Source organism: Pelodiscus sinensis, chromosome 11 (genome assembly GCF_052426305.1).
Source record: "Pelodiscus sinensis isolate ZL-2025 chromosome 11, ASM5242630v1, whole genome shotgun sequence".
Classification (NCBI taxonomy): Eukaryota; Metazoa; Chordata; order Testudines; family Trionychidae; genus Pelodiscus; species Pelodiscus sinensis.
Genome location: NC_143062.1, coordinates 22,341,915 through 22,357,703, shown reverse-complemented (window position 1 = coordinate 22,357,703; position 15,789 = coordinate 22,341,915). Strand labels below are relative to the sequence as shown.

The window sequence follows — 15,789 nt, the reverse complement described above, 5'->3', positions numbered from 1 at the left end:
AGCATGTTTCTCCTAGGTTTTTATAGTACTTCAACCATAATTTGGATTGACTGCCATTTCTTAAAGAAAAGGAGTTATCTGCTTCATGCTGAACATCACAAATACATATTACAAAAGGCTTCACACAATCCAACTTCAACTTTGACAGTAATATAAATCTAGATTTGACTTATTCTGGAGAAATAAATTATCATCTGTATGTGTAAAGACACCTAAATGATATTTGGCTTCTTCTGAATAGAGCTTAACAAGATAAGCAAAAGCAATTTAGATAAAATGATTGATTGGGAGTTGCACAAGAGTGTGGATATGAAAAAGAAAGAGAGAGAGAGAGAGAGAGAGAGAGAGAGAGAGACCTCTCTCAAACAAGGATTCTATCAAACTCTTTAGGCAACAAGAAGCAATACATAACCCTTTTTAATCTTTCAACCTTTGAAAACTAAAAAGTTTTTCAAACGTTTACTAACTGTAAAAGGTCCGAGCGTAATATCTTTGAAGAAGCTCATGAAGTTGAATCACAGTCATTGTTATAACTAAGTACATGATCATAAATAACAACAGCACATGTAGAGACCAGATACCCAATACCGTGGAAATTAATTGTATAGGATTTCTTCATTATATTTATGAAGGTAAAATGATGAGCAAAGAAACAGATAAATGATACATGATGGGTACCTGAAAGCTTTAAATGTTTTCAAAAGAGTCATTTTAGGGCTGTAGATTAATCACAGTTAAGTCATGCAATTAACACATACAATTAATTGTGATAAAATTAATTGTGATTAATCTCAGTTAGTTGCACTGTTAAACAAGATTACCAATTGAAATGTATTACTTTTAAATGTTTTTCTACATTTTTAAATATATTGATTTCAATTACAAGAGAGAATACAAAGCACACAGGACAGATTTTTATTATTTTATTACAAATATTTGTACAGGTTGAACCTCTCAAATACAGGACTCTCTATTTGGCCACATCTGTGGTTCAGCAGCAGAACTCGCAGTGGTTGGGCAATCCTGGCAGGGCACTTCAGAGAACCTCTAGCAGCAGCGGGGCTGGTGGTGGACAGGCTGCTTTGGCCCAAAACCCTGGGGACTCCCTCTGATGGCAGTTTGGTGGGAAGCAGGGTGGGGAGCCCAGGCTCTGGGAGCTCAGCTGAGCTCACGCTAGTGGGGCCAGCAGCAGGGCAGGGTTTCCCAGCCCTGGGAGCTCCAGTGTCCAGAGAGAAGCCCGGGAGCAGGGCCAAGGGCTAGCAGAGTAGTACTGACCTTCTCTGGTTTGGCAAACTCTCTGGTTCCAGACCACTCAGTTCTTGAGTGTGTCGGACCATGGAGGTCCAACCTTTTCTGCAAAATGATAAACTAAATGAATAGTATTTTTCAATTAGTCTCATACAAATACCATAAAGCAATCTCTTTCTCATGAAAGCGAAACTTACAAATGTAGATTTTTTTTTGTTACATAACTGCACTCAAAAACAAAACTAGGTAAAACTTTAGAACCTATAGGTCCACTTGATGCCTCTTTTTATTCAGCCATTCACTATGACAAAAATGTTGGTTTACCCTTACAAGAGATAATACTGACAGCTTCTTATTTAAGGCCAATGAAGTGGTGAGGAAAAATTCCTTCCCAGACTGGGAAAGATAACCAGCATGATGCCAAACAGCAGGTCTCCAAAACTTGGTCCCCTACTTTTAACCCAAGAGGAGAGCTATTCATTAGGGTGCAGAATGCCACCATGGAAAAGGAGAAGGCTTTATAAAACCTCCCTTGGGGAGTGAAAGACAACAGGTTTATGTTGTAGCAATTTACCAACTCTTCCCCCCCCCCCCCACCGCCAGCCCACAGTAAGGCTGAGCATTCAAAAAGGAAGGAAGGAAACAAGGAAAGAGCACTCCTTAAAGTCACTGATGATTCTTTTTCCTTTTCTGACCCACACAGAATTTTCCCATCACAGAGGCTGCAGGAGAATATAGGTGGAAGAGAAGAGACACTAGTACTCTTTACATTACTAAACATTAATGGATCTCAGACGATAGCAAGTTGTGCATGACTATTTCATGGTCATTGATAATGGAACTTTTCATCGCTTTTACAGTAGATTTTCATAAACATGTATATCAAAATTCAACCACAATATATTTAAATATTATATCTTTTAAGAGGAAGATACAATGTCTTCCTGTTTTTAATACTAAGTTCTTGAAACAGAAAGATATAAACAGTATGGAAACAAAAGCATACTGCTGGCACACTCTCCTTTTTTTTTCCTTATTAATTTGGTTATTCCTTTCCCAAAGGGATTAATCTGTAGACATCGTCCTTCATTATGTTCCTCTGAAATGTTAAATTGCCAGGCTTGGTAGGTATTAAAAATTGTTAAGACTTTAATAAAAATACTTTTAATTTTGCAATTAACAGGTTTTTGTTTAATTAATTGACTTTTTAGGCCTGAGACTATGGTTCATGTCTTACAATTTGTGGAAAAGTTGATGGAATAATCTGATTATGTAAACAAGTAAAACCAATTGAAATGCATGTTCATCCATCAATTATCCCAAAGGCATTGAAGTCTATAACTAATAACAAAACAATAGACTCTAATAACACCTCCCCTAAACTTTTTCCATGTCATGTTGAAAGAACAAAAATAATTTTGTTTGTTTCTTAAAAATCATGCCATGGAGAACAAACATCAGGTAAACCTCTGACCTCTGTACTTGAAATGGTTAGTACTGAGGTTAGGAAGAGATTGGCATCAAGGAAGGGCTGTTGTACAGTCATTCCTTTTGTGGACATCTGCTATAGTTTCCCAGGAAAATATTGCCTGTGACAGCTGAAAGGCGGTAGAGGAAAATTAAAAATAAAAATTGGATTAAAAATAGTGAAGTAAATCCATCTGGCACTCTGACACTACATTCAAGATAATGCCCTAGGAAAGGGGATAAAGTCTTATTTGCTGACAATACAGATACTCTAGCTGTTAAGCTGTAAGAGAAAATGACTTCAGTTTAATCTTGTCAACCTCTGATGTAACCTTAACAAGGTGAGCTCCCACAGTGCACAATGTGACACACCAAAAACATATTAGTCTAACAGCAAAATGATTATTTGGGTTAGGACTACTGGGAGACTGACTGTGATATGACCAGACAGTGAAACTGTTCGAACCTTGTGTGTAAAGAGATATGCACAGTGAATGGCAAACCAAAGCAAAGTCGTTACAAGAAAGTCCATTCATATACTTTATTACAGAGATATCCCTAAAGACATGTACAAGAACGTTAACATTCCACTGCATTTGTGTCTGCTCTTGTATAAACAAATATATTTTGCACATTATACACCACTGCCATCTTTGTACAGGTTGAGTTTCCCTGGTCCGGCACAATCTGGTTGGCAGTCGGTTTCAAGTGGAGTGCCCCAAGGATCAGTTCTAGCGCCACTTTTGTTCAACATCTGTATTAATGACCTGGATGAGGGGCTGGATTGCACCCTCAGCAAATTTGTGGATGACACTAAGCTAGGGGGAGAGGTAGATATATTGGAGGGCAGGGATAGGGTCCAGAGTGACCTAGACAAATTAGAGGATTGGGCTAAAAGAAATCTGATGAGGTTCCACAAGGACGAGTTCAGAGTCCTGCACTCGGGGCGGAAGAATCCCAAGCATTGTTACAAGCTGGAGACCGATTGGCTAAGTAGCAGTTCAACAGAAAAAGATCTAGGGATTACAGTGGATGAGAAGCTGGATATGAGTCAACAGCGTGCCCTTATAGCCAAAAAGGCTAATGGCATATTAGGGTGCATTTGGAGGAGCATTGCCAGCAGATCTAGATAAGTTATTATTCCCCTTTATTTGGTACTGGTGAGGCCACATCTGGAGTACTGTGTCCAGTTCTGGGCCCCCTCCCCCCCCCACTAGAGAAGGGACATGGATGCATTGGAAAGGATCCAGCAGAGGGCAACCAAAATAATTAGGGAGCTGGAGCACATGACCTCTGAGGAGAGGCCGAGGGATTTGGGATTGTTTAGTCTGCAAAAGAAAAGATTGAGGGGGGGATTTGATAGCAGCCTTCGACTTTCTGAAGGGAGGTTCCAAAGAGAATAGAAGCGAGTCTGTTCTCAGTAGTGATGAAAGGCAGATCAAAGAGCAATGGTCTCAAGTTACAGTGGGATAGCTCTAGATTGGATATTAGGAAAAGCTATTTCACTAGGAGTGGTAAAGTACTGGAATGAATTACCTAGGGAGGTGGTAGAATCTCTATCCCTGGAGGTTTGTAAGTCCTAGCTTAACAAAGCCCTGGCTGGGATGATTTAGTTGGTCTGGTCCTGCTTTGGGCAGGGGGCTGGACATGATGACCTCCTGAGGTCTCTTCCAGCCCTAAGATTCTATGACCTGACAAGTCCCAAATGAGGGAGTTTGCCAGATCAGGGAAATTCAGTTCTGGCCCATCTGCTGATGGCTTCTGGGCTCTCCTGGGGGCTGCCAGCCTTCTGGATGCTTGCCCTCCCTCCTGTTTGCTGCCCCCTATCTCCCATGTTCCCTTCACATCTGCCAACCCTAACAGCAGCCTTGGCCACTGGGGCACCAGCTGGGCTCCCTGCTCCCTGGCCACTGGGTGGGCTCCCAACCTGGTGCCACTACTGGCTGCGCCCCCCCCCCCAGTCACTGACCCACCTCTGCTGCCAACCCTGGCTGGACTCCCAGCTGCTGGTCCCTCTGTTGCTGGATTCCCAGCCAGCCCCCATTCTCAGCCATTCTCTATGGTCCAGGGGCTCTCTGATCCAACAACAGCTATTGCCAGACCAGAGAGTCCTGCAACTGAGAGGTTCAAACTGTAACATGCAGATCGAGAACTTAAACAATTATTTATGCCCTCTCACCATATGATGAATAAAGTGTTACCTCTGGCAAATCCTCAGCAACTTGGGAGAGATAGAAAGAGCTGTGAGGATCCTACAAGTCCTTCATAGCCATGCACATTTTTTTATAAAGTGACTCCACTGAATTTGGGGTTCATTCCGAAGAATTATATCACTAGCAGTTCCAAAATCTTCAGGCTAGACCTATATGCAGTGGTTGCAACAATGATAAAAAATAAACCTATTATGGATGGGTGGGGTTGCGAGCTGCAGAAACTGGTTTGCAGGTTTATTCAATATGCCGAGGCTGGTTCTGACAAGAAAGCTTGAACTACAATGTGCTTTATTTTTGAAGTCTGTTTAAATACAAATGTTTGTGACAAATTCCTGCCACGGAGGTTGATGTGTGTTGAACCATCTCTCTGGACAGCTACCAGGGCCAATGATGAACTGCAAGTAGGCTGAATTTTGGAGAAAAATGCATGACTTGCGGGATGTAAAAACCACCACCAAGAAAAAAAAGGTTTTTTTCCCCTACCCGGAAGTAGTACTGGCCCAAGACCATGGGAAAACTTCTAGGGTACACACTTCTATTCAGAGCAAGGTACTTACATGTGTACTCTATTTAAGCACGTGAATAGTTCCACTGACTTCAGTAGGAACCTAGCTGAAAATTAGACATAACAGAGCTAGACACACAATAAAAAGTAGTCTAAGTGTAGTGCTACAGTACTGCAATTAAAGAATTATTACAGATAAATGCCATTCTTTTGATTATTTACACTGAAAAAATAAAAAAATGTAAACAGAAATCTTGAGATGCTTTAAGAGGTTCATCATAAAATATGTATAAATATTTTGAAAACAATATTTACTTTTTGAAATATAAATATTTACATTTTATTTAAAAAGAAAATATTTTATTAATTCATTTTGACCCAGTTTTCACTTACATTCAAAGTACTCCTGTTTAAGTTGCAATATAAAACTAAATACAATTGACTGAGGTCTTATTTTAAAATAAAACTGTCAAATAACATTATTGCAGAATAATATGAATGAAAAAGAGAACAACTTTGTTTCTAGTTAAATTAATGTGACATGACTTCTGAAGATAGATCATGTGTTTTTTCATTAAGTACAGTGAAAATATATATTATAGGTCATCAGGACTGCGAAAACCTAAATATATCACATGTGGGGGGGGGGGAGGGATGGAGAATTACAGTAGTGATTCCAATTAGTTACAGGAGACAGATGTATTAGTATTGCAAATAAGTAGTAATTACCATCATTTCCACTCCCATGTAGTTGTTGCATGACTGCAGAGGCATTATAATACTGGGAACATAAAACTGTTTTACCAATATGCTTGAAATGGAGTGTGCATTATTCCTGAAGGGCACTCTTTAAGCAGAATGATCAGTCACAAATGTATACTGGCTTCCCCAAAAGGGGAGTAACTAAATCAATGAAGTCACCATGAACATATTGTAAGGGGAGTTAATAAACAGTGTGCAAGAGAGGGGATCTAGCAAGTGGTAGATTGCAAGAAGAAAAAACAGCAGAATGCTGAGAGTAGTTTCATGCAGTAGTTTCACATATCTTAACAAACAGGCTGTTTACATGCATTTACACATTTTTACAGCAATACACTACTTCAGATCCATTCAAATATATTTGGGCTTGGTTTGTTGCCTTCCTACATACATACCTACATACTTTCACAAAGTAACTGCAACTAACCAACTGATACTATTATGCTGCTTACAGAATAATATTTGATAAGATGGTTTTACATATTACTATGCCTTCTCTTGAGAAAAGAGTCTACATTATGTAAAAATGACAGAAGATATAATGTGCACTCAAATCCATATGATTAGGATATCTATCTGTGACCTTTCATGCATTCATTGGTAGCTGGCCAAGGCAAAGCTTTTCACTCCTGCCTGACACTTTGTACCCAGCGTCCTTCCTGTGTTTGCCAAAAACTTTCCAAAACAAGGCATAAAATCTCAGATGATCAGCCAACTATCTTCAGGTTACATAATGATATACTCAGCACTATGTTTCTTACCATTATACATCATGATCATGAAGTGGTGGAAAATATTATGACCAACTGCATTTTCCCCCAGTGTACTGCTATTTTTAGAAATTCCATTTGTGACTCCAGCAGAGAAGGATACATAGAAACATAAAACATTTCCATAACTTTACAATATACTTAGACTCTGATCCTCAAAACTAAATTGTCCCCACTTTTCCACATTTGCTGGAAACTCTTCAAAAGAATTTACATATTCAAGATATGTCCCAAAATCCAAATGCTAAAAAGTAGGCTAATTACTAACCTAGTCTCAAAGACAATTTATTAAAATATTTACTGTAAATTTAGTACTCTAAAGGTACAGCAGAGTTCCACATAAATCTATACTGTTCACTCTTTATGGGAATCAAAAAATGGCCAATAGATAAGATTAATCGAAAAAAGAGAACATGTCATTATCAAAGGAAATATACTTAACATACATATTCTTAACATAATATTCAGCAATTACACTACAAAGATAAAACATTTCTTCCAAAGTCACAGTAACTCTTGCCAGAGGCCTCTAGGAAATCCTAAAGAAGTGAAATCTAATGTTATTTATGTTGAGACTCAATCACCAGATTCTCAGAGAGAACTAAAAAGCACTGCAGAAGGAAAGAAAAGCAGAAAATAAAAATTAGTAGGTGACAGGAGAGAGAAGAGGCATAAAGAGCAATTTTTAAAAAAAAGGGAACCCCACAAAAATCTGTCACCAAAGGTGAGGTTTGGAAAAAGGAAAACCTGGATGAACTTCTCCAGAACATTTAAGCTGTGTTTACTATGGATGGAGTGGCCACCAGGGCACCTGGGCTTTTTCCTCTATCCTCTTCTTTCGAAAAAACTCCTTCTTCCCCATCCACACACGCCTTTAAAAGGCTTCTTCCTCATAGAAAGAGGTTTACCAATGTCAGAAAAACCCTCTGTTCTTTCAGTTTATTTTCGAAAGAACATGATTGCAGTGTGGACGTAACACAGGTTTTGTCAGAAAAATTGATTTTTTTTCCCAGAAAAAACGCTGCAGTGTAGACATACCCTGAGAGAACACAAGCCTCTAAACTCTAAAAAGCCTTCTAACAGCTGTTCAATACTGAACAGTTACTGCTGTCCAATCCTTACTCACATTATTAGAGCACTTTTGCTCAAGTACATACCCTCATGGCTAGAAAACAAGTTTGGGAGGACACAGAAGTTAATTGTCTAATTCAACAACAAAAAATAATTTTAAAAACTTTTAAATGTAAGATAGCTTAGTTCTTTTACTGAAAGATACATCCATTAACCCTTACTTTTGCTCCCCAAGAGGTTTTGGAAGCTTTACTGTAATGCTGCCCACTGCAAGTTTCATTAGTGGATTTTTGTTGTTGTTGTTTGTTTGTTTGTTTTTGCTTCATCTCAAGAAACAACCTTGATGCTATGGAGGGCTGAAATGTCACTCTCAATCTGGCTTTCTCTTAACTGAGCCAGCATAACAATGTTACCAGGATTCTTGCAATTGTGGTTGATATAGTCTTCTTTGCAATCAGACATGAAATTACAATTTTCTTTTCTAGATTATCCATGGACTTTCTGGCATAATTGCCTCATTACAGCTCCATTTAAATAGGATAAATAAATAATCATTTATTGTAGCACAGCATCAATTATAGCAAGGAAACTGATAATACTTGCCTGGCTCTCAGAGGTGTTGGAAGGATTAACTGATTAATGTTTGTTAAATGCCCTAAAAATGTAAAAGTGCTAAGCAGTTATTATGGTGGTTATTTTAAAGCACCCACTACAGTTAAGAATGAAAAAAATATTTTCAATTATATTTTCAATTATAAATTCATCCCCTCCCCCCACCAGTCACTTTCAAAACCACCCACCTTTTGTCTGGAAACTTTCAAAGCCAGGTCCTAATGACAGAAAGAGTCTTTTGGCAGAAAACTCACAAAGTCATTTCAGATCTGCAGTTACTTTTTTTAAAAAAAAACCATCCTTCCCCACAAATGGCAAAAGTTTTGAAGTTTGGCATAGAAATACAGTAGGTCTTAATGAGGACTAGGGTTCATGCTTGATTTAAAGAAAGCAGGGGGAAGAGCTTCATTTGTAGATATGATTACTTGTAGAGTGCGTGCTGACTCGTGCTGTCAAATTCTTTGGTAAAATCCTGGTCCTATTAAGTCAATGGCAAAACTCCCAGCAATGTCAACAGGCTAGGATTGTATCCCTTAAGTCTACTGTGTACAGTTAGACACTGGGTATGATAGACATACTAGCTCTGCTTGCGTTAACATGGTAACAATAGCATTGTACCCGGGGTACAGATAACACAGGCAGGAAGTGATTCAGTCTGGTTGCCCCAGTACACAAGAAAGAGGGTGGGTCTACCCCAAGCTGCCACTTCTGCTACCTCGTTATACTGTTATTTTTAACGTGTCTATCTCCACTGGAAGCATAGACTTACCCACAGATTCCCAACATGGCTATGTCTACACTGGCCCCTTTTCCGAAAGGGGCATGCTAATTTTCAATTTCAGAATAGGGAAATCCGCGGGGGATTTAAATATCCCCCGCGGGATTTAAATAAAGATGTCCGCCGCTTTTTTCCGGCTTGGGGATAAGCCGGAAAAGAGCGTCTAGGCTGGCCCGATCCTCCGGAATAAAGCCCTATTCCGGAGGATCTCTTATTCCTACTTCAAAGGAGGAATAAGAGATCCTCCGGAATAGGGCTTTATTCCGGAGGATCGGGCCAGTCTAGACGCTCTTTTCCGGCTTATCCCCAAGCCGGAAAAAAGCGGCGGACATCTTTATTTAAATCCCGCGGGGGATATTTAAATCCCCCGCGGATTTCCCTATTCTGAAATTGAAAATTAGCATGCCCCTTTCGGAAAAGGGGCCAGTGTAGACGTAGCCCACATGTGTGGACACCTAAGTAACTGTGGCTCTGTTGGTTCAAAATGGGCTGTGCAAAGTGAATAGTTGAGAAAAGCATTTCTGGAATAATTCTACCTTTGAGGGTTTCCTTCCTTCTGAGTGATTTCACTCACAGCCCTAAATCCCAAAACTTTGGGTTTACATTTAATAAAGGTCAAAATTTTTCAAAAGTGCCTATGTCCCATTTTCAAAAGACACTTAGAAGACTCAAGGTGTGTCTGCCCTGCAACTGGATACTAGGGTTGCCAGATGATTTCAGAAAAAATACCGAACAGCAGCAACAACAACAAAAAAGGAATCAGAGAGTTGTTAAGGAAAAAGAAGGGGAAAAAAAAAAGCAAAAGCATTGTGGCCCCTGCTGGCGGCCACCCACGATCATGCCTCCCTGCGCCACTCTGGACAGCTCCCCTGCAGATCCCGGTAAGCACTAAGGTTGCTAGGCTGCCTCCATATTGAGCTGAACAGCCCAAGATTTTCGGCCTCCTGGCCGGGAAAAAATCAGAAAGTACCGGACATTTTAGGTGTCCGGTATTTTCTGAATTTTTTTTTACCAGACAGGTGGCGAAAATACCGGACTGTCCGGTTCAATACCAGACACCTGGCAACCCTATAGATACCTGGGGCTGTACTGTGCCAGCTGACTTGGGCTCAGGCTAAGGAGCTGTTTAATTAAGGTGTAGACATTCGGGCTTGGGCTACACCCAGAACTCTCAGACCTTGGGAGTCCAGGCTCTAGGATCCTACATCTCAGTCTGAACATCTACACTGCAATTAAACAGTTCCTTAGCCCAAGACCTGCAAGCAGCAGAATCAACAGCCTCCTGAAAGGGGCAGGGCTAAGGGCAGAAGGGGAAGAGCCAAGGGCAGTCAGTCCTCAGCACTGTCCTGGGCACAGTGCACTCCCTCCAGCCCTTGGCACTGCCTGGAACATGTAGCCTGATGCTCCATCAGCAATTTAAAGAGCCTGCAACTCCATCTACTACCATCGCCAATCTCTGGGTCCTGGGGAAATCACCTCCTTTGCCCCCTCTCTGCCCCTGCCTGCCTGTAAGCTCAAGTCAGCCATCACAGGTCAGCTGTAGGTGTTTAATTACAGGGTAGACAGAGTCAGGCTAAGCTCCTAAATGTCTTTTGAAAATCTGAGACCTGGGCAATCTAGAAAATTTCAGTGTTACTGCCTACAGCAAATGCAATACAGGAACATGAACAGAAGAGGTTTCCTTTTTTCTTTTTTTAATAAACATGAACATTTAAACCAAATGTTTCAGAGAATCTGCCCTAAGCCTATTACTTTATCCTTAAAAAGAACCCTTCAGCAAGAGGAAGAAAACAAATATTTTCACTTCATGCTTCCCTAGCACCTTCCCTTTGAGGATCTCAAAGCATTTTGCAAACACAATTGAAATAAGGTTCACATGACCTCTGTGAAGCAGGAAACAGTGTCCCTTATTTTACAGATAAGAGAAACAAAGGCACGATGTTGTACAGCAAGTATAGGGTGGAACCAGATTTTCTAACTCCACACTGAACCATATTTTTCCGCAAGAGACTATGGATATTATTTTCACAGCACAAGAAAAGAACCACTGTACCATATTTCATTGTCATATTAAAATGAATACCCTATTAGTATGGAGTAGATCAGAAGGCATGTGCACAATGTTTATTACACAAATTCACAGGGGCTGAGAACTTGTGCCAAGTTTCAAGAATATCTAGATGCAGTTCAGAGCAAACTCAGGCCAATTTATTATTTGATGGAAACCATGTGAAACACAGAGTTTTCATGGACCTGGCTTAAAAATCAAGTGAACATCAGTGAGTTTTCATTTGAACTTGAATGTGTAAGCAAAAAGATCCACAGTACAAAGAGATGCAAACATACAAAGTGAACTGGAGAGAAAGGAATTCATAACCTCCCAGAAAAGAGAAATCAGAACATTCCACATAGCTTTATTCTGCCCTCACATCAATGAAAAGACATTCCCCTGAGACAACTCCCAATTTCTCTTCCATTATTCAACACTACATAGAATATGAAGTATCCAGACAGATATTTCCAGATACATGCACTGAATAGTTAATCTTTATTTATTTTTTAAATCTGAATTTTTTGCAACTGATTTAATTAAGGAAGACTTTGCATGGATGTTCATTCACAATAAATTACATGAAAAGGAGCAAAAATGCCAACATTTAGGGCCCCAATCCTGCAAACATTTTATATCTACTTATCTCCAAGTACTGTAAGTACTTCCACTGAGATCAATAGGGCTACTTCTAGTGCATAGGCTTCAGGCTTTCCAGAACTGGGGCTAAAAATCTCTCTTTCTTACATGTAAAAGCTTTATCAAATACCATTTGAAGCATCCCCATTAATATATTCTTACCCTCTTATTCTACAAGTCTTAGCAATTTCCAGTGTTTCTTTCATATGGAGAAACTTTTCAAAAAACATACAGGTCTTGGTCTCTGACACAAAACAAACCCCCAAAACCTCCAACCCCTAGCATACATAACTATGCTGTGCCTCTGACACTGATGCAACTGTAGTGACAAAAGAGGGCTTCATCGGCTTAGCTAATGTCTTCCAAGGAAGTGGTACAGGTAAGTCATCAGAAAAATACCTGTCAACTTACAAGAAAGAGTCTGGTGGCACCTTAAAGACTAAACATTTTATTATGGGATAACCTTTCATGAGTTGTAACTCATTTTATTAGATGAATGAAGAGAAAGAAAAAGAAACAGTAGGAATACAGAGATGGCAGTGTTACATAAGAGCTAATTCAGTCAGGGTGTATGCGGATAAGAAGGTGAGAACACCTAGGCTGTGTCTAGACTGGCCAGTTTTTCTGGAAAATCAGCCGCTTTTCCAGAAAAACTTGCCAGCTGTCTACACTGGCCGCTTGAATTTCCACAAAAGCACTGACTTCCTACTGTAAGAAATCAGTGCTTTTTGCGGAAATACTATGCTGCACCCATTCGGGCAAAAGTCCCTTTTGCGCAAAAGGGACAGTGTAGACAGCTGAGATTTGTTTTGTGCAAAAAAGCCCTAATCGCGAAAATGGCGATCGGAGCTTTTTTGCGCAAAAGCGCGTCTAGATTGGCCATGGACGCTTTTCCGCAAAAAGTGCTTTTGCGGAAAAGCGTCCGTGCCAATCTAGATGCTCTTTTCTGAAAATGCTTTTAACAGAAAACTTTTCCGTTAAAAGCATTTCCGGAAAATCATGCCAGTCTAGACATAGCCCTAAAGTGGAAAATTACTTGTTGTAATAAGAGAGCCATTCCCAGTCCCTATTCAGACCCATTTTGATAGTGTCAAATTTACATATGGATTCCAGCTCAGCAGTTTCACATTGCAGCCTGTTTTTGAAGTTTTTTTGCTTGAAGATGGCAACTTTCAAGTCTGTAACTAGTGTCCACAGAGGATAAAATGTTCTCCCATTGGTTTTTGTATATTATCATTCTTGATGTCTCATTTATATTCATTTATTCTGTTGTGTACAGACAGTCTGGTTTGTCCGATGTACATGGCAGAGGGGCATTGGGAGCACATGATGGAATATGAGCCAGTGAGTTTAGCTATTCCAGCAAATATTCTATGGTGTTGACAAGTCTTGAAAAATTAATTGGACTTAAGACTGTAAGTCACTTAGATGTTTTTGAAAATTTTATCTACTCAGTCAAACCTTTCACCAAAGGAGACTCCGGGATCTCTTAACTTTGACTGCTGGATTCGATGGGTTTCAAATCACAGGATTTGGGACACCACCTTGCACAAATCCAAAATTGATGGGACCTATATCAGGGATGACCTATTACAATTTTTCTAATAATCTTTAAATATTCACAAAGCTCCTTATGTAAAACTACTCCATCTCCTGTTCATCTCTACTTACACTATCACCCAGAGCTATAAGCATGCTCCTCTTTCCTTTGAATCTGCTGTCCATTTCACCTTAGAAACTAAGAAAAAAATATCAGCATAGGTAATTTCTACAGAAGTGGGAACAAAAAGCATAGTTTAAGTAAAATAAATGTAATATTATTTCCTAAAAGTCTCTGCATCTGTTCCAGGGACAACAGATTACTGACCTGCAAGACGTAACAAAGAAGTTATGGTTTTAAAAATCTGTTATACAACAATTAAAAAAATAAGATTTTGAAGTAAGTTGAAAGACTTTAAAATTAAATCAATGGGACACTGCACAAGTGTTCACTTCTACACCAAACTGCATACAGGGACCTATGGTTATAAAAGATGAATAATGCAAGATTTAACTTCCAGGTGCCCTGTGACATATTGCCATTACATGACCCTGCCTCATCCATCTCAACATCTGAATGAGGCAAGGCTTTTTTCAATAAAAGCCAGACATATAAAGTTAGCAAACACTAGGATAATATTAGTTTGTCACAGCATAACTCATATCTAGCTACAGCTAAAAATCTGTACAGCCTCTTCCCGACTTACAAACTGGTTACGGACCAAGCAATTGATCATAACTCGGTTCATTCGTAAGTCGGACCCCATTGAGTTACACGCAACCACGCTGTTTGTAAGCACAGATTGTAACTCGGGGTCCGCCATTTACGACCGCTTTAGTTGTAACTGTGAACAGTTATAAATCGGCCATTCACAACTCGGGGACCGGCTGTATGTTTGTATTATGTCCAAAAATTAATTACACAAAACTAAAGCAGCTATTGATGAATTACACAAAACTAAAGCAGCTATTTGTGAATAAACACAAATTATATTAAGACTAGAGCTTTAGGATGAGGCACTAAGATAGAACTACAAAAGCGACGAGGAGTCCTGTGGCACCTTATAGACTAACTGAAGTGTAGGAGCATAAGCTTTCGTGGGCAAAGACCCACTTCGTCAGATGCATCGTGGGTCTTTGCCCACGAAAGCTTATGCTCCTACACTTCAGTTAGTCTATAAGGTGCCACAGGACTCCTCGTCGCTTTTGCAGATTCAGACTAACACGGCTACCCCTCTGATACTTAAGATAGAACTAGAGCAGTAGGTGATAGTACAAAGCACAGCTAAACTAAATGCTGCCTAGTAGGACAGCCTGGCTGGGAAGAGCCAAGATTTATTAATAGAGCTGGTCAAAATCTGACTTTCCGGTTTGTGGAAAATTTTGACATTTTGAAATTTTAAATTTTGAAATTTAAACACAGAACAGATATTTCTGATATCTCCCATGTCGCAAAATTTCCAAAACAATTCAATTTCAGACAATTTTCTTTAACAATGTTGAAATTTAGCTTTTCATTTTTATATGCTTTTTGCATTATTTTATGGCATGCCAGTTGTTATAGTGCATAATATACATATATCATATGACATAATAGCTGAAACATGTTGCAAGGAACCACCACAAACAGGTGATACTAATCTAGAAAAGAAGATAAATATTTCAGTGAGTAGTAGGGATGTAAGTGATTAGTTGACTCATCGACTATCCAATAAGCATATGCTTATCAGATAGTTGACTAGTAACTCAACTAGTTGCTTCCCTTTCCTTATTGCCTCTATCAGAGAGAGGCAGCAAAGGGAGGAGCAGGCTTTTCCCCCAGCACCATCTCTGCAGGGGGCAAAGGAGGCAGAGGTGTAGCGGGGACAGGGTTCAAGCCAAGAATAAGCTGATTCCCAGCTTGCGCCTGGTCTTCCCTGCTGCTTCTGTGCTTTTTAAATGTATTAAGAACCACCAGTCTCTTAATACATTTAAAAGGCTAAAGTAAAGTAGGAGGGACCAGGTGCGAGATGGGGTTCAGCTGTCCTGGCTTGTGTCTGGTCACCCCCACCACACTTCTGCTTTTTAAAATGTATCAAGAGCAGCTTAATACATTTAAAAAGGAAGTGCCACAGCTCCACAGTTTCCCCTACTTATAG

General features: G+C 39.7%; 1 protein-coding gene across 1 annotated transcript in view; it reads right to left on the bottom strand.

Annotated features, from left to right (window-relative positions):
• Positions 1-15,789, bottom strand: part of CACNA2D3 (calcium voltage-gated channel auxiliary subunit alpha2delta 3) — a 758,781-nt gene that overhangs the window by 464,362 nt on the left and 278,630 nt on the right. The window lies entirely within an intron of this gene.